Source organism: Bos mutus, chromosome 11, assembly GCF_027580195.1.
Source record: "Bos mutus isolate GX-2022 chromosome 11, NWIPB_WYAK_1.1, whole genome shotgun sequence".
Classification (NCBI taxonomy): Eukaryota; Metazoa; Chordata; class Mammalia; order Artiodactyla; family Bovidae; genus Bos; species Bos mutus.
Window position 1 is genome coordinate 32,895,741 of NC_091627.1, and position 14,023 is coordinate 32,909,763.

At 38.6% G+C, this 14,023-nt stretch overlaps 1 protein-coding gene across 6 annotated transcripts in view; it reads right to left on the reverse strand.

The window, feature by feature from the left end:
- The window catches only part of DTNB (dystrobrevin beta), a 241,721-nt gene that overhangs the window by 76,679 nt on the left and 151,019 nt on the right, over window positions 1–14,023 (reverse strand). The window lies entirely within an intron of this gene.

Genomic DNA, 14,023 nt, shown 5'->3' on the forward strand with positions numbered 1-14,023 from the left:
ATTACAAAGGTTACAGCAGCAACATGCCTGCTTTTCCTGAGATTTGGTTAAAGTTCACTGTCTTCCCTCAGATTTAGTTTGTATACAATTTACTGAAACAATTAAATTGTTAAATATTAAGTTCTTTTATCAATTCTTTACTAGAGCGTTAACAATGAGGCCATATCTGTAATCCAAATTTAAATTTGAAGGTAAGCATTTTTGATAACTTGTCTTTATTGGTCAGTTTTCTGGACTCAAGGTTTCTTTCTTCCTCCTGTGAGTCTTGAATGAATGATTCCAAACTTACCAAAAAGAATCTGTGATTCTGCCTTTCAGCCATTCTTCAGCCCCTCTCCTTACCCACAAAGTTCAGTTACAAAGGGCTTCTGTCTTACACTTGGAACCACATGACTATTGCTAAATATTCCTCCTGGGAAATCACTCACTTCCTCTCCTAAACTGAAAGAAGTATTTTTCAGAGAAATTTGTCCATCAACAGCAGAACTGTGAGGCAGAGAAGTCTTTCTCTCATATTTAGGTGTTTGAGAATGACCTCCTGGCTCCTTCTTATCTCTTAATAGCTGAGTTAATTATGAAATTGTTTTTTAGAGGTTATATTTAGCAAGTCCTAGTGAATACATATATGCATGCATGCATGTTAAGAAGCTTCAGTCGTGTTTGACTCTTTGCGACCTTATGGACTGTAGCCCACCAGGCTCCTCTGTCTATGGAATTCTCCAGGCAAGAATACTGGAGTGGGTTGCCATTTCCTTCTCCAGGGGATCTTCCCGACTTAGGGATCGAACCTGTGTCTCTTACATCTCCTACATTACATTGGCAGGCAGGTTCTTTAGCATTAGCACCCTAGGAAACCCCGTATATTTTGGCCACACCATGTTGTATGTGGGATCTCAGTTCCTCGACCAGGTATGGAACCTGCGTCCCCTGCATTGGAAGTGCGGAGTCGTAACCATCAGACTGCCAGGAAAGCCCCTATCCTAGTGAGTATTAAAGGACCAGAGCCTTTATTATTTTTGCAGGTTTCATAGTACATTCAAACACAGGCTCAAGGGAAAAGTTTCAGGTAGATCCAAAGTACTGAGAGATGGGTGGGTCTACCTCTGCACTTCTTTTTTAAAAACCAACTTCACTTCTGGATAGGGAAATATTTTTAATGATTTCTCATTTAATGGAGAGGATCAAAGATGGAAAGTAATTTGCAGGGCACAGATTTAGGTCTCTTGATTTTTAAGCCACAACACTATGCTTATTGTCACACATTTCTTCCTTTGCGTGACAAAGTAAGACATTCAGAACTGCAATATGCCTTTTGAGGCTGCAGTTCGATTCCACATTATTTATCTCACTACCTACTTTCCAGGCAGATATCCAGTTTTGCCCCCAAATTTCAAGCCTATTAATGGTAGTGCTGTGTTGAGTTATAATCCATTGTTTTAGGCTGGTTATTAATGGAAGTGAAGACGAAAATTAGCTTCATTTTACCCTAAACTTATATTCTTGCGATTCTTTTAAATCCATTGTCCAAAGGGGATAAGGAGACAATTCCTGTGACAGAAACAACTCCAGCATGATAGCTTTTCATTCTTAAGGCATCAGAAATATTCTGGTCCTGCAAACACAATGTGCTTTGCCTCTTTAATACACTATTATTGGCAACCCATTCCCAATATAGATAAGGACATGTTCATGTTGCTTTCAGAACTTATGCAGTTACCCAGTATATTTCAATATTGAAGATACTACTGCATTCAATTTCCTTTCTGACATTCTTTGAGGAAAAATGACAATAGGAAAAAGAACCAAGTTTGTTTTAATTCCCCAAACATGGATCCACATGATACAATTCATGATTTGTAGCATTCTGTTTGGTCTGATACCACAGAAGTTTTTAATAATTATCTTTATCTCTTGGTAGATACCATGATCGATTATTATCTTACAGCACACACAGCAAAGCTTCTCTAATATTCAAAACCAGACAGTACGGATTAGATTGTAAGTTGTAAATTAATCAGAACTGCCCACAAATTTCATACCCTTTCTGAACTCCTAACATGTTTTGCTAGGGAAATAGGTATGTGTTTGTAACCCAAGATCAAAGAGGCATCTGAAAACTTAAAGGGGGTCTTGACTGTAGAATCTACCACTAGACCCACTGAGAAAGCCAACAGCTTAGATGTGGTCTCACGAGATGTAATAAATCAAAAATTACTCCCAGTTTCAAAGAAAAAAATTGTCATAGTCCTTGCAAGACAAAACTGAAAAGAATGCTTCTTTTAGGTGTTAGACATTGGTGCCGGTTATAGAAACTTACTTACAAAGTAAGAGAATTGACACAACTCACCAGATCAGTTGTGTTGATCTTTTCCTTCAAAACTTACTGAATACCTTGAAGCAAAGACCACCAGATGTTCTATATCTTCCTTTGGTGAAGATATCAGCATGGATTTTTAGACACTAACAAATTCTGTGATATCCAAGTGACCATCAACTATCAGTACTGTGATTTCAGGGGTTCCAGCTTTGTTAACAAGACAGACCAATTTTTTGGATGAGGAGATAGAAATAGATGAATGATCTAGATAAAAGGTAATTTGCTAGTCAGAAGAGGTGGATATGACAAGAAGACTCAGAATTTAATTCTTTTTTCTTAATGTATAGTTTTTGAGAATTTGTTAAGTACTATTATTATTATTATTTTTGGCCATGAGACAAGGCTTGTGGGATCTTAGTTCCTTGATTAAGGATTGAACTCAGGCCCTTGGCAGTGAAAAGCACGCAGTCCTAACCACTGGACCACCAGGGCATTCCCAATATAATTTGTTAATTCTTAATCAAAAGGAAAGGGGCATACCTACTGGGTACCTACTCATATAACATGAGTAAGACTATCTTTATCTTAATGACCTAACTATATGTATATGTATGTATGTGTGTGTCATCACACACATCATCATCACAAATGCAAACTATTGGGAGCAGCAATTCAGGCATTCTCAAGTGTTGAGAATTCAACCGATGAAGAGCTGTTATCCCTGCCTGGAAGAATAATGGGTTAACAGTTTTCAGGTAAAGTTACATTGAGGCGAGAGTTTTCCAGATATAGAAAGATGGGTAACCAAGGCAGAGGAAATGGTAGGGAAAAAGGTACAAAATTCCAAAAGTACAAGGCATACTTGGGTCTCTGATTTATTTGGCTAGACTCAAAGGCTCTGGGAGGAGAGTAGCCAAAGATGTATCTGACAGGGAGATTAGGGTCAGAGTTCAATGATATCTGTTCTATCACAAGCTAAGAAGTTTGGACTTTATACTGTAGGCAGTGGGGGAGGCACTAAAAGTTTTTAAGCCAAGGATGACATGGCTATAGTAAGGTTTTGAAATGGTAATTCCAGAAGCTTGTAAAATACTGGTTTTAATCTGGGTGAACACAGGAATCATCAGGGAAGCTTTTTGTGCTGAGATACTCAAGCTATACCTTCAGTTTGGTGAATCTGAATCTTCAGGGGCAAGAGCATTCTTTCTAATGCACACCCCCATTAAAAAATCAGTTATGTGAAGAGGTTTGAAAGGTGAAGGAATGGAAGCTGGGACCTCAAAGAAGAGGTTATGGCAACTGTCCAGATCAGTGATTACAAGGGTGGACACTGGTAGTTAAGATGGGGAAGAGACAGAGAGAAAACATTGCGGAGGTAATATAGATAAGATGTGGTGACAGATTAAGTGCATGTGGTCAGTGAATAAGGAATAACTGAGATTTTTACCTTGACTACTGGGTGGATAGTGGTATCCAAACTAGGGATCACAAGAGTAGGAAACAGGATTTGGTATTGGACTGGTGGGGGTAGAGAGAATGAGCAGGAAGCTAAAGATGAGTAGATTTCAGTGGTGAAGTTGTTGAATCTGAAGTGGCATTGTTAAGTATAGGTAAATGATATCTTACAAGCAGTCAGAAATAGGAGAATGGAACCCATGTGAAAATGTCAAGTTTGAAAACATTTGAGTATCATCATTTAAACTGTAGCTGTTCATTTGAGTACTCTGATCATTATAAAGGTACATTTTATTCTTTTAGGTGGAATAGGATAAGTTTGGGGAAATATCCAGTAATAGGGGGGCTTGGATAACAAGTATAGAGCTTCTGGTTACTGGTTAGACAAAACTCCTACTAGAAAGTAAAAATTTAACTTACTGTATAAGTCCGTTTTTTATGTTACTTCTCCTATGACCAGACCACTCCAGTTCATTCTGGTGGATACTGTGGAATGTTGACTAGCTTGAAATTAAAATTACTATAGAATCTCTTGTAAGATTTTTAAAGCCAGGAATAGATGAAGAATAGCTCATCGTGCCTTTAAAATCTTCCAGGACAAATTATATATAACTGTGTATTTCTTTCTTTATCAAATATTTGTTGTGTCTCTACAAAGTGGTAGGTACTGTGCCAACTGTGGGGATAAAAATTAAAAGGACAAAAACTTAAGTCTTACAAAGAATAAAAATACAGAAAAAATAATTACAATATAATGCAATAAGTATTTAATAAAAGTAAGAAAAACTGCAACATGCTATGGGGAAATACTGAGATCACTTCACCTCATAAATAAAATTTCAGTGTACTAAAGAACTAAGTATAAATGTTTACATAAATCAGAGGCAAACATACAGGTCTATGGTTAGAGAGGATTTTCTAAGTTCAAAAGCAATGGAAAAATTAGGAAGAAAAAGACAGATGAATTCTAATGACTAGACTGGTTCCAAATAGGAAAAGGAGTACATCAAGGCTGTATATTGTCACCCTGTTTATTTAACTTATATGCAGAGTACATCATGAGAAATGCTGGGCTGGAAGAAACACAAGCTGGAATCAAGACTGCCGGGAGAAATATCAATAACCTCAGATATGCAGATGATGACACCACCCTTATGGCAGAAAGTAAAGAGGAACTAAAAAGCCTCTTGATGAAAGTGAAAGTGGAGAGTGAAAAAGTTGGCTTAAAGCTCAACATTCAGAAAACGAAGATCATGGAAACAGTGGAAACAGTGTCAGACTTTATTTTTTGGGGCTCCAAAATCACTGCAGATATGAAATTAAAAGACGCTTACTCCTTGGAAGGAAAGTTATGACCAACCTAGATAGCATATTCAAAAGCAGAGACATTACTTTGCCAACAAAGGTTCATCTAGTCAAGGCTATGGTTTTTCCTGTGGTCATGTATGGATGTGAGAGAGGGACTGTGAAGAAGGCTGAGCGCCGAAGAATTGATGCTTTTGAACTGTGGTGTTGGAGAAGACTCTTGAGAGTCCCTTGGACTGCAAGGAGATCTAACCAGTCCATTCTGAAGGAGATCAGCCCTGGGATTTCTTTGGAAGGAATGACACTAAAGCTGAAACTCCAGTACTTTGGCCACCTCATGTGAAGAGTTGACTCATTGGAAAAGACTCTGATGCTGGGAGGGATTGGGCGCAGGAGGAGAAGGGGACAACAGAGGATGAGATGGCTGGATGGCATCACTGACTCGATGGACATGAGTCTGAGTGGACTCCGGGAGTTGGTGATGGACAGGGAGGCCTGGCGTGCTGCAATTCATGGGGTCGCAAAGAGTCGGACACGACTGAGTGACTGAACTGAACTGAAAAAGTCATTTGGGGAACTATTTCAACAAATGTGACAGAGCAAGAATTAACAGCCTTAACATACAAGGGATTCATACAAACTGATAAAACTATTAAGACTTCAATCAGACAAATGGTCAAAGTGAAAACACACCATTAAAAAGAAGAAACACAAATAACAATATAATACTTTACGAAAAGCAAAGAAATTTGCTAACATCACAGACCATTTTCCCTTGTAAAAAATAACAATATTTTTAAAATTGAAGGTAATCTTAAAGCTAGAGAGGATTTTATAACAAGGCCCTTAACTGACTATTTCAGGCAAAAGTAAAAGTACAAAATTAAGCAAAAGTTCTATAAAGTAATTTGACAATATGCCCATCAAAGATCTTTTAAAAAGTTCAAACATTTTGACTCCTAATTCCCTTTCTAGGAATATATTCCAAGGAATTAATCAGAAATGTAAAGATAATTTTACATTTAAAAATATTTAGTAAAATATTTATAACAGAATAATTCTGGAAGAAATCTAAAGTATTCAAATATGAGGGAAAGGAAAAGTAAACTACGGTATATCAATAAATATAGTATATTATGCTAGCATTAAAAAATAATCCTTATGAAGAGCCTTCCAGTTAAAAGAGAAATAGCTTAACATGTAAGAGGTAAAAAGAAGGGTAACATAACTATTATACTAGCTAACAATTATTGAACGTTTGATATGCATCTATTAGACAGTGGTTAGGACTTTAAAATATTATTTTATCTTTACAATAATCCTATAAAATAAGATAAAATTATTTATACATATATACACCTGGTCTTAGCTAAGTAATATGATGTGTAAAGCAAAATATTTGTAGGAAATACGTCAAAATGTTAAGGAAAGTAGAATTATGGGCATTATTTTTCTTGCCTATTTATACTTTCCTGTCCTCCTCCAGTTTTTCAAGTTTAATTTTTTTCTGATTTTCAGAGAAAAACATGCTTAATATTTTAAATACATATATTAAAAAATAGAAAGAAAACTTACTATACCAAAGTCAACTTTTCTAAAGTGAGGTTGTACTATTTCTGTTATCACTAAGCAAGCAAACTGCAAAGGAAAGTCTTTTACAAACCTAGACAGAACTTTGAGACTGTTAGTAGAAAAAAGACCTGTTAAACCGTTTGAACTGATCCAAACTTCCACAACCCCCCAAGATTCCTACCACCACATTCCCAAAAAAGAAAGGAAATAAAACATTTTAGATCCGTCTACATTATCTCCTCTACTAAACTGCAGGAAATGTACGTGGATTTTTATCACTGTATTACAAGCACCTGGCATACCGTGATACACAGATTAGGCTTTCAGGAAATATTTGATCATGAGTCAGCATGACGTCGTGTGCAGAATGTGTAAGAAGTAACCTTTCTGTTATATTTAGCTGCGGTGAGACTCTTCTCCGAGAATGGAATAACGACATTTTTAGCTGTTATATTCGGTAGGTATGCTTGTAGCTATAGCACGCTTTCATCTGTGATTTCGTAATGGAATCAACACAGTGGAGAATGCCTTTCATAACAATAGTAATACTGAGTGCTTCATACATGCCAGATTCAGTTCTAACATTCCCCATGGATTCGCTCATAGAAACCTCACAACCACCAAGGAGGCAGATCCTATTATTACTTTTATTTTACGGATGGAGACAGTAAGGCACAGAGAGAAGTAATGCACCTGAGGTCACAGCCAAATCAGGCGGCAGAAGCAGGGTCTTAAACCAAGGCGGCATGGCTCTTGGGTCTGTGTTCTTAATCATTACGGTGCAGTGGCTCTACTACCCTTGCTCTAGTTTTAGAAAAACTTACAACTGTTTGGTCTACAAATTAAAACCAACTGCATGGGGACTTCCTGTGGTCCAGTGGTTAAGACTCTGTGCGCTCCGTGCAGGGGGCCCGAGTTCAATCCCTGGTTGGAGAACTAGATCCTACACGCTGCAACTGGAGTGCATACCCAGCTAAAAAGATCTCAAGTGCTGCAACAAAGATCAAAGATGCCACGTGTTGCCGTTAAGACCCAGTGCAGTCAAAGAATCAAATAAATAAAAGTAAATATATATATATAAAATAAAACCAATAGCATGATGTTAGATCATAGCTCTTGTTAAGTCGCTTCTATAGGAAAGATAAAATGATAATAGTCCTAGGGTATGGTTTTGGGTGATTTATTCTTTCCCCTTAGAACTCTACATTACAAATGCTTCTCAAACTATTTGGTTGCAGTTTTAGCCACCTCTAGGCTGTTTCAGTGTTCTTGCTTTGAGAATCCCAGGGACAGGGGAGCCTGGTGGGCTGCCGTCTATGGGGTCCCACAGGGTCGGACACGACTGAAGCGACTTAGCAGCAGCAGCAGCAGGCTGTTCCAAGGAAGACTAGGTAAGCTCATATGAACGGTTTCCTTCAAAAACATCTCTAATTTATTAAAATGACTTTCAAATCTAACCTTAATTTCAAAGATCTTTTGGAATCTTTGTCTCAGCCTAACAAAATAAATGCATTTAGTGAAGAAATTACTTATTATATCAGCCAGACTACTGACTTAAAAAAAAAAACCAAAAAACTAATACCTGGCTTCAGACCAAAACTGAGTGTGATTACTTGCTTTTATTTTCTAAGTTGACTGAGATTCAGGGGTAAACAATTTCCAGATAATACTCTCTAATCAAGGATGTGAAAACACAATACTGTTGCTTAAGCACAATTTCTACTTAAAAATTGTGAGTGAGTCAAGGGGTATGTGGGTTTCCCAAGTGGCATTACTGGTAAAGAACCCACCTGCCAATGCAGGAGATGTAAGAGACTGCAGCTTCATCTCTGGGTCAGGAAGATCCCCTGGAGGAGGACATGGCAACCCACTCCAGTCCTTGGAGAATCCCAAGGACAGTGGAGCCTGGCGGGCTATAGTCTATGGGGTTGCAAAGAGTTGGATAGGACTGAAGTGACTTAACGTGCACACGCAGAAGCGGTACGTGAAGAAAGCCAAGTCTGAAGCCTGCGAGGACGAGTGACACCTTGGGTACTTGTCATTTTCTGTAGGCCCTCTGTGTACCTCTTCTTTAGGAAGTCACCCAGACAGATACTTATCCCTGCACTATACTTTTAAAAGCATTTGCTCATTATCTTGCTGTTCCTCCCAGAATATTTTTAATTGTAGAGGTCCCGCAATTCCCTTTGTCTTGACAGTCAACTGCCAACCATGCATGTGGGGACTTTTTACCAGATTTTTTGGTCTGTTCATTACTGTTACTGCATTTTATTGTGCTATAAATAAAATGTTTTCATTTACTTGATTACTTTTTTGGTATCTCCCACAACAATGCTTTACATAGGAACTCAACCATTTTTAGTTCAGTACATTTAATCACTTATTATAATTTTTGTAGCCAGCTATTTTGCCCTCAACCCTGGACACTTGTGTTGTTTTTGAAATTATCTTTCTTACTCACTGTAATCATACTCTTCTCATCTTTAAGTTTATACAGCAGATTCCACCATACATTAAGACAAATTCAAAATCCACACTGTAAACTACTTCATTCTTTTCTCCATCAAATTACACTTCCCTCTACATCTTTCAAGCAAGTAGTCTATTTGCTTCTTCTAAGCCCCCGCTTCCAAATTTTCTCTAGGTACCTACCCTGGAATGTCTTTCTTCACAGACTTGCCAAAATCACACTTTAAAAAAAAAATTTTTTTTAATGTAATGAATTGATTTGGCTGTGCCAGGTCTCAGTTGTGGCATGTGGGATCTCGTTCCCAGGTCTCAGTTGTGGCATGTGGGATCTCGTTCCCAGGTCTCAGTTGCGGCATGTGGGACCTAGTTCCCTGAGCAGGTTTGAACCCAGACTCCCTGCACTCGGACTGTGCTGTCTCTGCCTCTGGACCACGGAGGAAGTCCTCTTTCTCACTTTTTTAATGAGAGAAATGGCTCCTGAAATTTTAGTATCTCCATAAAGCCCTTCTGATTACTACAAACTCCATTTAAATAAACAAAGGTCACATCAGTACACAAACAAAAATCCATAGCAATATTAGGGGCTTTGAGAAAAAAACAAAAGCAAGTGAACACTGTCCCTGCCCACTAGAAGTTTATATTCCAATTAGTCTTCATGCTAAGTGAAGTCGCTCAGTCGTGTCCAACTCTTTGTGATCCCATGGACTGTAGTCTTCCAGGCTTCTTTGTCCATGGGATTTTCCAGGCAAGAATACTGGAGTGGTTGCCATTTCCTTCTCCAGGGGATCTTCCTGACCCAGGGATTGAACCCAGGTCTCCTGCATTGCAGGCAGACGCTTTACCCTCTGAGCCACCAGGAAAGTCTTCATACTAGTCTTCACAATAATAGACATTTATATTTTAGTTTAACATATTACAATTTTTAGGTCAAATCTAATTTGATAATCATTCGCAATAAAAAATGTATAAAATAATTCATAACAAGACTTCAATGTAATTATTTTAAATAATTCACCATAGATCAGGACAGCAAAAGAATATTAAAAATCCCACAAAGGGGGATTCCCTGGCAGTCCAGTCAGTCCAGTGGTTAGGACTCTGCACTCTCACTGCTGAGGATGGGCAGTTCAATTCCTGCTTGGGGAACTAAGATCCTGGAAGCTGTGTGGCACGGACAAAAAAATAGCAAAAAAATTAATAATTCAGAAAAGGTTATTGAATACACTTATTTTTAAAAAATACCATGAAGTTAACAGTTGCAAGATTTGCTGTATATTTTGCATATATTTCCTTTCAGAACACCACAGAGAGTTGGGAGGGAAGGGGTGATGCACTATGAACATTTACTAAGTACGAGCATTAGCAGTGAGCTAGGTCCTCAGATACACTATTGGAATTCATGCTACTATTCATGATGGATTCTTATTTTAAAAATAAAAAGAGAAAGGTTAACAAGGATAATTAACATGCTTAAGGTCACAAACCTATGAAATGAGAGTACCAGCCCTGGAACCCTGTTTTACCTGGTTCTAATGCCACCGCAAAGAGTTGGACACGACTGAGCGACTGGACTGAACTGAATGCCACCAACCAGATCAAATCCACAGATTCACCATCCTAACCCAGGCATCTCTCTACTGCCCACATGAATTTTTCAGATTAGAGTTCTCAGGGAAGAATAAATCCCCTCTGTTACTCTCTCTAAAAGCATCCTGCCTTGAGACAACGTTTATGACAAGTGCAGATCATTTTTAACCTCCTTAAAGGGTGTGATATTTTGGTCTTTATTTATGTCTATGTACCAGACCAACTGGGCTTCTCTGATGGCTCAGCAGTAAAGAATCCACCTACAACACAGGAGATGTGGGTTCAATCCCTGGGTCGGGAAGATCCCCTGGAAGAGGAAATGGCAGAGCTAGAACAAGATTCTTGGCTTCCTTTGGGTATTCTTGCCTGAAAAAAATCCCATGGACAGAGGAGCTTGGCAGGCTACTGTCCAAAGGTTCACAAAGTCAGACACTTGGACTGAGCATACATACACCAGACCAACCGTCTCCTTTACTCCACTAGGTCCCAAGGTTATCCGCCAAAGCAAAGAGGTTAAAAAAGCCAATGGAACTACCTTTGGGAAAACTATTAGAAAATAACCATATGATACTATAAGCATAGTATAGATATTATGTTACATATTTACAGTGAGGTTTCTCTGACTTCTAGGGAAGTACATTTTACTTTATAGGTTATTGACAATTAATTAACCAAAAGAAAAGACTTAAAATTTCCAAAATCAACTTCTAATCTAAACACACTGCAACTAATCCATTAATCTCAAAAAGACCTAGCAATAGACACACATGCCTCCATTCCTATTTCTGGCAGCTCAACACAGCCATTTGTGGTATAAGACTTAGAATGAAGTATTTCTCAGGAAGGAAAGGTTCACCACAAACACATTCTTATACAGAATTTTCACCACTAGACAGCATGCTAGGTATCTTGAGAGATACCCAGAGGAAGCCAAGTATCTTGTTCTAGTTCTGGGAAAGGATAGAATTATAAAATGAAGCAATAATTAGCAAACTATTGCTTAGCTTAATATGCTTATACTGAAAAAGTAGGCAAAAGGTCTTAGAAATGAGATAATTAAATCATCGAGACTGTAGCCCACTGGGCTCCTCTGTATATGGAATTCTCCAGGCAAGAATACTGGAGTGGGTTGCCATTCCCTTCTTCAGGGGATCTTCCTAACCCAGGGATCGAACCCAGGTCTCCTGCATTGCAGGCAGATTCTTTACCATCTGAGCCACTAGAGAAGCCTCAGAAAAATACTATTTTATTTAAAAACCTTTCCACAATGAATCTCTGAATCTTTCCTTCTTTATTCTCCTTGTTCACTAAACTTAGGAAGTTGGCTGTACTTTTTAGATGTCAACTCATGTATTTCTAGAAAGATGAGAAAAGAAGACAACTTAAATACTTTAACAAGTTACTGTTCACAGAGAGGTCAATGAAATGCATGATGCAATCTCATTTCCTGACCCATTCATATGCTCATTACTGAAACCTGTTTTTAAAAATGGAAACATACATATTATGGAAGAAAGGCTGACTCTTAACTATATTTTTGCAATTAACCAGGTGAGAAAAGATACAATGGGTTTCCCTTCTTTAAAATAACTGGTTGGGAAGTTCCAGAGGCTTTAGCATCCTGCCTAAAATAAACAAAATCATCATCAGCCCAGCAGCTCAAGCAGCAAAAACATAAAGGCAAGGAAAAGCTATCAAACCTTTACGTTCTGTAGCAAACGCTTCTTCTTTCTCTATGGATCTGGCATCTAATGCATTGCACTGCTGTTGTCTCTAAGGAAACAGAACAATCACATGACGAAGAATCTTCTCTACAAGGTAGTTTATCCCACAGAGCATTTTGGGAAAAAGCAGGTACAAGAGAACAATTCATTAGAAGGCGAGCACACGTCTGCACTCTGTCAGCAAGTCCATCAAGCAGTTGAATGCAGCCTGTTACAGGAAGGCAGATGCAGTGCAAGAGCAGGCACCACTCCTTAGATGCTTCAACATGAAATACACCCCCCTGCAACAGCATCCAAGTTCTGCTGCAAACCAGTGACCTAATTAACGCAGTCGACGATTCCATTCTGATGGGGATATTAAGGAGCACCCCCTTACCTCTTTTCTTAAGGCCTCTCCTAATTGCCAACTGCTTGATAAGAAAGCAGCTGGCAGTAGTGTGTCTGCCAAGCCATCTAGGTAGGTAGCAATTGGGAGGTAGGAAGAACTAGCAAGGCTTAATTTTGTTTTGTTTTGTTGAAGAGGAGTTCATGGAAACATAAGCAGAAAGAGAAAAAAAAAAAGCAGAGCCATGGTGTCTACCTACCCCTGAGATCCAAAGAGCTCTTTACTTCATAAGGGCGTATCATCAGAGGGCAGCTGAAAGAGAAGGGCTGAGCAGTGGGCTGTCAGGCACACCTCCAGCAGGGCGCTCACGTGATGAGCATGTCCCTGACACTCACGGTCATCCTGCAGCCTCTTTTTCTACTTCATCTACTCAACAGCTCATAAATCTATCTGCGCCTGGTCTCCATCTCCACTGGCATTACCACCTTTCAGCATGCATTTGGTTAGTGTAACTCAAATACTGTAAAGGTTTTCCTATTAGTTCACCAGTGTCCAGAGAACTTCTAAGCTGTTGCTCACTGGATTTCTCATGGTTAAAATTACTTCCCCAAGCATAGCTCTCATACCATTCGGCCACAGATCATCAAGCCTCTACTAGTCTCCCAAGTTAGGACAAATACCTTCCTCTCTACACTCACTACCCAGACACTACAGCCTAAGTCTCCTAACCCATCTTCATTTTCATGACTTCCCTAAACTTCCTAGGTGTTCTGGACAAATATGCTACTTCATTCAAACACAGGCCCTGAACTTTTCTGCCACAGTAAAACAAAAGTAAGACAAAACTGTAAAAGATACTCAAGGATTTACACTAAAAACAGAGTAAGTCAGAATGAAAGCCAGACTAACAACCTAGGTGCCTCGGAAAGAACTCTATCATTTGAGATGAATGAAGAGGCAAGAAAAGGCAACCCAACAAATCAGACCATGAGCCGGTTAACGTCAACGTTTTGATATCAATAATAAAATTCTAAAGAAAAAAATAAATCCAAGTGTTCAAATGCTTGGCATAGAAATATAATAAAAACAAAACAGCAATGGAAAACACCTTTCAAAGCTGTGAGTTGTGAGGACAAACAAGGGGCATGAGAGCACAGAAAGTGAAGGGCAGTGTGAACAACAATGGATAAAATTAATTTCTGGAGGGAGAAAAGGGATTACAGAATACCAGAGATGGAAATGCCTTCGTTTTATAATAAAAACACAACA